Raw genomic sequence first — 12,339 nt, 5'->3', positions numbered from 1 at the left:
TGCTTTTATTCTTGCAAACAGAATGAATGGGATGTGGTTTTTCAGCACGACTGGCCATTTCAAGACATGGCTTGGGACTGTCGTTCATTTTTCCAAAGTAGTTGGCATTTTATATGTGAACTAATTCGTGTATTGAAAAGCACGTGTTTTTCTCTCCCCTGCAGAATGGAAATAGGTTTTACTACAGAAGGTGGGCTGGTGTTCTGAAGTGTTCCTTAAGACACAATCAACATTCTAACACTCGGCTATATCAGGTTTTAAGGAGAATAATGAATAACTGGCTGTAAAAAGTCTCTCTGCGCTGACACTCAGCAAACCAAGGGGTCCAGTCCAAAGAACATTTTTGTACAAAATTTGGGGTGGGGGAACTTGGCTGCTTTTTATTTTTAATCAAAGAAGTGCTCAACATGGAAGCACTTTCTTGTTTTACTGCGTGGCTTGGGATTTATTGTTTGCTTTGACTTAATAATCAGCAAGAGATCAGTCTATGGTGCAAGTTCAATGATTTGAAAAAATATTAACATCTAAAAGTCAAGTGCCACACTGACAATTTTACGTATTCGGTTTCTACTGCATTGTCTTCTGTGCAATGGAAAGGAATGATTCTCAGGCACATAAGGCACTGTGGACAATATGGCCCATGAGCATTAACCAGTCGAGCTGTTGCAGTGTAGAGAGATTTTATGCTTTTTTAAAGAAAAACTTCCTTGTGCTTCTTAAAGTAGTTTTTAAAAATAAATAAATAAATAATGAGGTTGTAAAAGAACCCAGCAAAGACTTAAATGTTGGACTGAAGCCCTTGTCTTTTTATAAACTGTTCATACATTTCTAGTGAGCTTTAGTGCACGTACATGACAATCTGTTGTATAGGACAGAGCCATACTTAGGTCAGGACAGGTCCAATGCTAACACAGCCCATCTAAAAGCTTGATCCAAAGCTTAGTGAAGATAGAGTGTCTTTCTGTTCTGACTGACTCTGGATCAGCCTCTGACTGCCCAATCCTGCAACTGAGTGTGGCTAGACCATTGTGCTTATGTGGAGTTCCACTGAGTCACTGGGATTCCATATGGGTGGATGGGGAAGGCTAATGTGTTGCTTCCCTGCAACACCTACCCTCAGATATTGCATGCTCAACACACTCTGCCCTGTCTTTTTCTGTCACACTGGTGGCAGCAGTCAGCATTAACTCTGTATTTTGGGGTTTGTTTCTGGCCCAGTCTTAGCAAACTATACACTTGAAGCTTGTGCATTTGTATTCCATGGATTCCAAAGAATATGCCCTGTTCATTCAGATGGTCAATTGCCAAATGTAAACCTCAATCATTTACTCTGGTCTTCTGATGTGTGACGGAGGATTCAGTAACACCCCCACCAGAGAGAGAAACCTGGAGATAAGACAGACAGATGGCTGAAGAGGAATACCAGGGACCCCATCCAGTGCTGATTTAAGGCAATCATGGCCTTTCCACTGGACTTTTATGGCTTTGGAGCAGGCAGTTGCTGAACCCAGCAATCCTGTGCAACACTAAATCCAGGGCCAGATTAACATTTTGTGGGCCCAGCGCCAAACATATTTGTGGGCCCCCATGGGGGCAAAGGAGCATGGCATGGGGAGGTCAGTCCCCAGAGCAAGGGGCCAGCCAGGGGCAATGGGGCATAGCATGGTGGGGCCGGCCCCACTCCACCCAGCCCAGTGCAAGGGCACTGTATACAAACCGGCAGTTGCACACTGGCCCGCCCAGCCCTGTGCTGCCAGCGTGCCCCTTCCCTCGGGGGTGGGCCCATGCTGTGCCACAGCCCCCGACTCCCTATTCCCAGCATCCCCCGGAACTGCTATGCCCAGCAGCCCCACACACAGACCCTCCACCACAAATGCACAGCGGACTGCACACCACCACCCCTGCCCAGCACCCCCACACACAGCTGCACCGCTACTGCCCAATGCACTTCCCCAAAGCCCACCACCACAACTACACAGCACCCCACTCAGACCCCCCACTGCCCAGCATCTCAACACACAGACCTACCCCACAGCCCCCCAAGAGACCCTCCACTGGCCAGCAGCCCCCCCTCCCACACTCTCCCTTACACCCTGGCCCCACTACCCAGCCCTGCTGGAAGGTGACAGCATCTGCCAGGCTGAGCTGGCAGTGCAGCCAGCACCGGTCCAGTGCCAGGGCAGGGAATCACTCCGGCCTCCCGGGAGTGGTGCGATTAGCCAGGCCAGGGTCTGCCCCCGCCCTGGCCGGACTCCCTCAGGACTCACTTGCCTGGAGATAGGGTGACCATACGTCCCCGTTTGGCTAGGACAGTTCCTTTTTTAAGCTCTGTCCTGGCCATCCTGACTTTTTTCACAAAAAACGGAATTGATCCCGTTTGCTCTTGCCAACGGATCAGTTGGCAAGAGCAAATGAACAAATGCCCAGTTTACCAAAAAAGTCTGGTGCGCAAGGTAGAGCTTTGGGGGTCAGCCCCAGCCAGAATGGACTTGTGGGGGTTAGAGGCCAGCCCCTGGCAGTGGTGTGGGGAGGGTGTCAGCATCAGCTCCTGGCAATGGTGCGGGGAGCTGGGGCGAAGAAGGGGTCGGCCCCTGTCCTGGCAGCAGCATGCAGAGCTCGGGGAGTGGAGGGGTCAGCCTCTGGCTGCGGCATGGGGAGCTGTGGGGGAGGGGTCAGCCCCAGTGGCGGATTTAGAGTTAGTGGGGCCCTGTGCTCAGTTTCATTTTTGGGACCCCTCCTTGGGACCCAGCCAAGAAAAAGTACATTCTCTCTCATCTCCCTCCCGCCCCCAATTTTCATTCTTTTTTTCTTCATCCTCCTCCTATAAGTAATAGCAAGTAAATGAAAATAAAGTGAGGTCCCTTTATTGTTCTTGTACTCTAACTTATTTTTCCACAGACCACTTGAAAATCGCTGGGGGTCTCGGCGGACAATTTAATGATCTTTCCAAGTATTGTTTGTACCATTAGCTAACTATTGTAAAGCACTTTGGATAAGAGCGCTTTATAAAAAAAATGTAAAAAAATGTTGGGGTGCAGGGTCTGGCCAGGTCTTAGGGTGCGGGAGGGGGCTCAGGGCTGGGGGTGCAGGGTCTGGGAGGGAGTTAGGGTGCAGGAGCAGACTGGGGTTTGGGGTTCAGGGTCTGGCCAGGAGTTAGGGTGAGGGAGGGGGCTCAGGGTTGGGGCAGGAGGTTGGGGTGTGGAGCGCTTACCTGGGGCAGCTCCCATTTGGTGCGAGGGGTGCAGCTGGGAATGTGGGGGGGTGGGAAGGGGTGGGGAGGTGCAGGAGTCAGGGCATGGGATGTGGGGGGGCTGGGTATGTGGGGGGGTACAGGAGTCAGGACAGGGGGCTGGGGGTGTGGGCTGGGGTTATGGGGGTGCTCCCAGCCCCCTGCCCTGAGCGGCTCATGGCAGGGGGCTGGAGGGGGTATGTGTAGGAGAGTGTGGGGGCCCCGCCTTTGCTCCATGGAATCAGCTTGTATTTGAAAGCCAGGGGAAACAGGGCAACTGAAGCAGCTCTATCAGCAACTACAGAGGGGCTCCAAGATAGTCGTCTTTGAGTCTGTGTGCACTGGTGTTTTTGAACTCCTGTTTTCAGAACACGATTTTTCAACATTTACAACGCAACAGGCTTGTATGAATATCAAGCAATCTGTGTGTCAAGAATCTTGTTTAAGTCTGTAAAAATTGAAAATAAGAACATCTTACTTCTAGCAGCTGCCCTCACTCTGTGTCAACCCATCTGGTAATTCACATACTATATTCCTTGACCAAAATCCTTACCTTGCCTGACCAGTGCATGACTCCGACCCACCCATTGTTGACCTTATGACTAAGGTCAAACCTGCAATTGGTGGTGTCACACAGAGAGGTTCCCTTGGACACTTGACTCTCATGCATGGAGTATGGATAAGCCCCTACATTTTCAGTTTGAACAGATTTTTACCGAAAAAAATCCCAGGTTTTACAAAAAGTATTAATCTGTTTTTTTCCTGATTTCACCTTACTTTTGTATCATTCAAATATATATAAAAATAACTTGTTCTATTAGGAAAATACAATACATTGCATGAGATATATGTATTACAATAATACATTAGTCTGTGTGTATATGCAATGCTGCCTGTTGAAGTAAGGCTATATATTAGTCTAGAAGATACACACAATAAACAGGCACGCATGCAAGTTCTGAAGTGCGTGCGCATCTGAATGTTCTGGTGAATCTCACACCCACCATGTACACATTTCAAGCTGTTAGCAGATAACGGTTTAAAGATTTGACACACTAAAATGGGAAGAAAATGAAAATCTGTCGCAGAATATGTTTCAGAACACAAGGAAGTATTTGAAAGTTTAAAAAAACAGGAGAAAAGGATGAAGTTGAGTGTATGTGCTGCAAATGATGTGGCTCAATTATTAAATGTAAATATATAGGCTAATAGTTCATAGAATATCAGGGTTGGAAGGGACCTCAGGAGGTCATCTAGTCCAACCCCCTGCTTAAAGCAGGACTAATTCCCATCCAGATTTCTGGATGAGGGGAAATCTGGGGGGAAATAATCCCATTATTTGTTTCCTTTTACACTTGTGTGAGTTGCTATATAGTCTAATAGAGAATACAAAATCAGACGAGTCAATGCTTAGACTAAAAGCTGTCAGCCATGTGTGTCAGTACATACAAAATAACCACCAAGTCCAAAATGAAATCTAGGCCAATTGGGTAATCAGTAACATTCCTATGACAGCAAATAAATTTGTAAGTGCTCCCAGCTAAAATAGAGGAGATTAAGACCCTGATTCTGTGGCTGTAGCACAAGTTTTCCACTGAGAGGCAGGCAGGGTGGAAAAACTAAAGAAATGATGCAGAAATAGACAAGGTAGAGGAGTTAAGCTGAAGCAAGGGAGATACAAAAATGTGGTTAGTGTTGCTTGACTAAATATTAATTCCAAATTCTGAGATCCTGCTGATGGAACTCAAACAGTGGCTCTTTAAATACACACTTTCACCACCAGATGGCATTGCTCTCCTCCATAAGTAAACTGGTCTACATGTCCATGAATGGCCAAGAAAGCTGTAGCAGGATTAGAATGCAGGTGTCCATCCTTCCTAGTGGTGTACTCTGCCCCGTGAAGTAAATGAAGAAAGACCTTGGGCAGAGATTCAAGCCACGTAAGGGGCTAAGATATTCTTCAGAGGAAGATTTTTTTTGGTTTTAAATACAGCTCAAACTACCATTTATATTAGAGTAACCTCACAACACATACTAGATGTTGTATGTACCTACATAAAGCCTTCAGGGAGCTTACACAACCTAGAAGGGCAAAAAACAGATGAAGGTTGGGGAAAGGAAGACAGTGTTGAGCGTATGGTCTGTGTTATCCAGGAGGTCAGACCAGATGATCACAGTGGTCCCTTCTGGCCTTGGAACACATGAATCTATTGAAGTATTTAGGATGGTCAAGAATCCTCTGCTGGTTACACATCGAAAGATTGCATTAGCCCTTTTAACCACAGCATCACACTGGGAGCTCATGTTCAGCTGATTATCAGCCATGATCCCCAAATCTTTTTCAGAGTCACTGCTTCCCAGGATAGAGTCCTCCATCCTGTAAGTATGGCCTACATTCTTTGTTCCTAAATGTATACATTTATATGTGGCCGTATTAAAACACATATTGTTTTCTTGCATCCAGCTCACCAAGAGATCCAAATCGCTCTATATCAATGACCTGTCCTTTTCGTTATTTATCACTCCCCCAATTTGTGAGTCTTCTACAAATGTTATCAGTAATGATTGGGTGTTTTCTTCCAGGTCATTGATACAAATGTTAAATAGCATAGGAACAAGACTGATCCCTGTGGGACCTCCACTATGAACACATCCTCTCCTTGATGATTCCCGATTTAGAATTACATTCTGACACCTATCAGTTAGCCAGTTTTTAATCCATTTAATGTGTGCCATGTTGATTCTGTATGATTCTAGTTTCTTAACCAAAATGCCATGCCTTACCAAGTCAATGCCTTACAGAAGTCTAAGTATATTACATCAACACAGTTACCTTTATCAACCAAATTTGTAATTGCATAAAAAATTATATCAAGTTAATTTGACAGGATCTATTTTCCATAAACCCTTGTTGATTGGCATTAATTATATTACCCTCCTTTAATTCTTTAACTGAGTCTAGTATTAGCTGTTTCATTATTTTGCCTGGGATCAACATCCAACTGACCGGCCCAAAATTACCCAAGTAATCTCATTTGCCCTTTTAAAATATAGGCACAACACTAGCTTTCTTCTGGTCCTCTGGAACTTCTCCAGTGTTCTAAGACTTATTGAAAAATCAACAATAATTGTCCAGAGAGCTCTATGTAGGACTTTCTGTGCAACCTTGGGCAAGTCACTTAATCTCTCTGGACCTAAGTTCCCCATCCATAAAATGAAGAGAACAAGCCTTCCTTTCTCCTGCCATCTTCTCTGTCATAAGAACATAAGATTGCTTTCCACCATTGTTACTCTCTCTTACCAATTTTTAAAAATCTTGCCTATTTTCCACTTGTGTTTGTTACCCTTAAGAGGAAGGTGTTAGAAGAATTACTGTCTCAGAGCACAGCACTTTGCTTTAGTTTTCCTGTGGTCTTTTACAACTCCGCCCAGCTGCAAATGCCTCTGGCTCAGTCACATTTGGTCCCACCCCTTCTGGGGTTACCAATGTCCACAGCCTTACACTCAGGCCTGTAAATACTTCTTCCTCCCCTTATCAAGGCACCCTACATTCCTCCTTCCTCTCAGTAGGGTCTGTGCATAGTCCTCTTCACTCCCCACTGAGCTCCAGGAGTCCACAACAGTCCCAGGCAGACTGTGGTCGACCTCTCACTAGCCTCTGGCCCTAGGCTCACTCAGGCTGCTTTCCCAGACCTTGCCAAAGGGGCCTAATAGCTGCACCTGTTTTCCCTCACATCTTCCAGTGCAGAGCCTCCCAGCTCTCCCCTGGGCCCTTTCCTCAGCCAGCCATCTGCAAAGGGCTCTGAGGCCTAGGAAGGAGCAGTCCATCCACACTCCTCCCCAGTCACCCCTTACTGCTGGGCTTTCTTCATTTTAAGTCCCACACTCTGCCCAGGTGTGGCAGGGCAGGGCCAAGTGAATGGGGCTGGCCAGCCCCAGGCCTTGGCAGGCCTCCCTCAGACATAGGGAAACACTAAAGTAGATCATTCTAAGCTTGAAAGGGAGACTCCAGCAGCATTCTCGGCAGCCCAGAGAGATGGAAACATCTTTGATATCCTCCTGGGGCCAGAGCTAAACAAAGCACCAGTCGAAGTGAAGTAGACATGGGCACACAACACCTATCAACTACAATTTTATGTGAAAACAATAAGCTACCGGCAGCTGGGAGGTGGAGAAAGGGGACTAGAAGTTTATAGCAATTGGGGACTTCACTGGATCATCCACATGGAACCGGCTTATTACAGCAGAAGATCTCTCCCTTTGGATGACCATCCAGTGCCCGATCCAAAGCCCACTGAAGTCAAAGGGAAAATGCCCATTGACTTCAATGAGCACTGGATCAGCCCCCATCCCCACCACAAGCAGAAGGACAGCAGACCTGATGTTAAATGAGAGTAGGATGAACAAATCTTTCTGGGGTTAGCTATCAGAGTTCAGGGCCAGCTAGCTAACTTAGGGCTCATATTTCTATTGCTAGAGTTGAGCCCTGTTCTGTCCTGGCACCCATGGCTGTAAGAGCAGAGCCGTCCCAGGCTAATTAGCTCGGCATGGTGAGGTCACTGCTGGGTCTAAACTTAATAGAATCAATGTAAGCAGCTGAAGTGCTACAGGAAAGAAAACCACTGCACAGTTTACAGCGAGCACCTCAAACTCGTGGGCAGGAGGTACAGCTGGTGAGAATTCCCTCCTTCGCTTGGGCTGCATGTTTTCTCAGCGTAGAGAAAAACTCTGCAGCTTTCCACTAATGTGTCAACCTATTGCTAAAAGGCTCTAGTTAGCTTTGCCCCCTGGAGAGGAAGAACAGAATGTCATTTCTCCTATAGTTCTGGTGCTGATTTCCCTTTGTCAACAAAGGAGACTGGAGCAAACAAGCCTGGACTGAGCCCTCGACCACGCACCTGGCGCTAGCCTGGATGTCTCACTTCTCCTTTTTTCTAACTGATTTTTTTGTTGGTGTTTTTACTCTCTGCAGGATCACCTCTCCATCATCTGGCTGGCATTACTGATCAACGAGGGTATTCCCCAGTGCGTGTGCATTATGGTGAACTAGCAATCACATTTGAGCTCCCATTCCCCACCCTTCAGAGACGTTCATGCTTCTGTTACTGATAGATTTTGGACTTGATCCAAAGCCCACTGAAATCAATGGAAAGATTCCCATTGGCATCAATAGGCTTTGGATAAGGCCCTTTAGTGGGTACAGCCCACTGAATGTGGTAGCAGTGCTGAATTAACTGGGCCAAGAAGCATTTGAAAAAATATCCCTGCTGCTAAAGACCAGAACAGCAACCCAGTGGAAAGCAGCACATCAGTCTCCATGGCTACATCAACACTAATCCTTTTCCCTCTCCATAGCTAATACTGGTGCAACTCTGCTAGTGGTAGCAGTAGTGGGATCACTAGTGTAGACAGTGTGTTGAGAGTTTCACTGTTGTGCCATTTAATCTTGCTCAGATCAGATCTAAGGAATATGGTGGTAAAAACTCTGGTGGCTGCCTGCAATTTGGCTACTCCATTGCTACTTCCAGCAGAGTTGAACAGGTGGCAGCAAGGATGAGAAATGTTAGGAAGTCTAGTCTGGACAAGGCTGAGGTTGCGTTAGGGTTAGAACATAGCAATTAGCTACAACAGGGCATTTGAAGGCTACAGTGAGGAGGCCTGAGAAGTGCTTCTGAAAGCTCCCCCTGAACTTGACTCCAATGCTGTTAGGTCATTGTTACTTCATTTCACATTTTGGTGGGGAGAGCTTTTGGGAGTGCAAATTCTGGGAGTGCAAATCTGTTTAGTCACTTGTTTCTTTTCAGTTTCCCTGTTCCAAAGGGAGCCTGTGGAACAGTGCTGGCCTTGCTGGTAAGGGAGACATTGATAGGCAATAACCTATCTCAGCAGCTGTCAGTAGGACCAGCGGAGCCAGGAAGCATGTGAGTGCAAGATATAAATCCTAAGGATGTGGGATGCACTTGCAGGCCTTTGAAAGGGCATGATTAGTGTCACCATCTGAGCCTTTTACCTTATGAATGATTTCTGGGACCACACATGCTGAACCCATCAGCCTCTGCAGATCAGTCATCTAATCCAGTAATGATTTTTCCAGCTGTGGTTTGGGGCTGTCAGTGATCTGACAAGATTTCATCCAAGACGCACACATGGAGAAAAACTGTCCCCAACAGGTCTGGTCTGGCACCTCTTGCAGACTCAGCGGGGATGAAAGCACAACCCTTCACCACCATCCTAGACAGGGAGGGGAGCAGAAATTCAGCGCGTGCCTGGTTGGTGGAGTAAGGAGATGAGGCAAGGGCACCAGGGTTTAATTTGGCTGCTGTTCTCCTGCGTTAACCCTCCGTAACAAAGAGGCTGCTGTGGATTTCTTAGCAGATTAGTATATCAGAACTTCCATGAGAGGGTTGTCAAGCACAGAGAATGGGGTTGGGCCTCCGCTAAAGCAAACACTTTGATCAGTAGGGAGGAGTGGGTTGGGAGCAAAGATATTGTTATTGGTGCTCTAGTATTTTACCGACTGTTTAATACCCAGTTCTGATTTTGCCAAGTGCTAGGAAGATATCTGCTGTTTGGTTCTAGGTGCCTCCTGCCTCGGATCCTCCCTAATCAAATCAGGCTGTGATCCCAGCATTCTAATATGGCACACCTTCACGTGTGACTGACGCTCTCTCACCAAGAGACATTGGGGCTCGACAGCCAGTGCTTTAACACAGGACAATCCTCTGAACCTGGTCCATCTCCAGTCATCTAAGTACATCAGACCTTTCATAATCCAGAGCCACCATCTGATTCCCGTACCTGTTCCTGCCCCCAAATCAGGGAGAGAGGCTGTGGTATGACTCCTGGTGCTCCAACAGGTCAGACCTCCCCCAGCCACAACTGAGAGGTCATTCTTTGACTCCGGCCATTGGGATGCAACAGATCCCTGCTGGTTTGAGAACCTCACTGGCAGGGCTTATGGAACACACTGGGGAGTGTGTGTTAGAGATCCCCCTGTGTGCCCAATCCACGGAGGGTAGGTGTCTGTGTTACAGCCCAAGCTGGGACACTGGAGCAGTTCATGCTTTTATCTCTGGAGGTCGCAACTCCAATCCCCAGTGTTTCAGCCAAGATGAAGAGAGTTGCACATACCTGAGGCCCACCAGGTTGGAGTTTCCCCTACTCTTTGCCCTTCCCTGCACTGAAGCACTGACAGCAAAAGAAGTCCTCACTGTGTCTATTTGTAGTGCTGGGGCCAGTTATTCCACTGTCCCTGGGATCCAAACTCTTTCTGTTTTATTTCTCTTTCTCCACTGCACAGGTAACTTTTTTGAAAAATAAACAATTTATTGGGAGGGATTTTATAAAATAGAAACATTTAAGAAGGGTTTGTCAGCCACCCCTTCTTCTCTGAGCCATCAGCCTTTTATTTTTCCAGCCTGATTAAAAGCATTTTCTTTGCTTTCTCTTTGCATTAAAAAATGTTAAAACAGCTGTAAGCGATGGTTAAATTTTTTATTTCCCCCTTTTACTCCAAACCACAAGCAGTTAAAACAACACTTCCTGTAAGGAGTTTTAGGCTATTGCAATCCTCACACAGGAGCAGAACCCTCTTCTACCATATTTTAAACACAAGGTGAATTATGACTAGGTTTCCCGTATATCAAGAGAGCTAGGATTTTGCAGCTTCTCAATGTAGTCGAAAGGAGAGCTAGCTGTCCTCATAGTCAGTATTGGGTGTATTGAAACTACATGGGGCTTTCATTTTCCTTTACTATATATAGAGGGCCTGGCTCCTTACTTCCACTTAAACTCTGTTCAGAGCAGGAGCTGCATAACAGTAAAGGTGACTAAGCCTTCTTTGCACTCTTCATATTCAGGAGATACACAGCCATCAGCATACGTTAGAGCAACCTCATGGCTGCTCTAACTTACACACAACTGCATATGGTCACAAGGGGCCAATCTGCCAGCTCAGAATAGCCAGAGCACAACAGTGGCTAGGCCACACATCCCTGCCCGAGGGTTTGGGTAAGAGGTAGAAGAGTCATCATGGCAGCTCTGCGCCAACCTCTATGCCAATGGAATTTCTTGGTGGACAGATCTGCCCAGTTATGGCACTGGAGTGGCATAAAAGGACCATAATGCAGTGGACAATTGGGCTTAGAGTTACACTATATCAGAGTTCACTGCAGGGCTTAATTCAGTGCTTAATTCAGCCTTTCCTCCAGCAAAACGCCCCCTGGCTTCAAGGTGAATTCCTGTCCCTGAGAGTTTTGCTGGCATGAGGATTGAGGTTCAGAACCTACATTCCTCTCAAGAGCTGAGGGCAGGAAAACAGCAGAAAGTTAGTTTAGCAGGCCCAAATTTTGTTTGAGTGAGATGGGTTGAGATCTAAGCACCATCATTTCTCTCTGGGGAAGCCCCTGTGATCTCTGTATACCTCAGACTCCATGGCTTTTGGGGGGGCGTGTGCCTGGGTGGGGAAGAGGCAGGGCTGGGGGAGACCTGTTCTGTGCAACATCATCCCCAGGCAAAGTTGCATAAAATATGCTACTAAATGGCACAGAATTCTGATTGTGTCAGCAATAACTTGTGCTGATCTCCATGGGAAAGAAGCTGTAGGCGGCCTGGAGCAGCTCTGAGCTGTTCCCAAAGTCTTTAGGGTCCCTGCTGTGCGTGGGGAAGGGAGTGCAATTACCTCCAGTGACTTGTCTGCATTGATACTTGCCCCAGCAGCCGTTCCTCACCAACAAACACTAGACCTGGAGCTCCAGGCATCTGCTCTTCTCCATGTCCCTTTGTGGGATTTGTACCCACTCCTATTTCTTTCATCTAGGAACCAGCTAATCCAACTCCCTGTGTTGGGAATTCAAACAAGGCGGTACTCCTTGAGTTTCCTGGCTCTGCTGTGGGCTTCCCACCCATCTCCCCTTCCTATTCCTCCACTGTAAAATGGAGATAATGAGACTGACCTTCTTTGTAAAGCGCTTTGAGATCTACCGCTGAAAAGCCCTGTATGTGAGCTAGGTATTATTATTATTACTGTTGGGAATGGTTGCTTCCCAGTTAAGCCCAGTGCGGTGTCAGCAGCCATAATTAATAGCAACAGCACTGAGTGGATTTGAAGC

Source organism: Terrapene carolina, unplaced genomic scaffold (genome assembly GCF_002925995.2).
Source record: "Terrapene carolina triunguis isolate 2854851 unplaced genomic scaffold, T_m_triunguis-2.0 Scaffold212, whole genome shotgun sequence".
Classification (NCBI taxonomy): domain Eukaryota; kingdom Metazoa; phylum Chordata; order Testudines; family Emydidae; genus Terrapene; species Terrapene triunguis.
Note: the sequence above shows the minus strand (reverse complement) of the source record.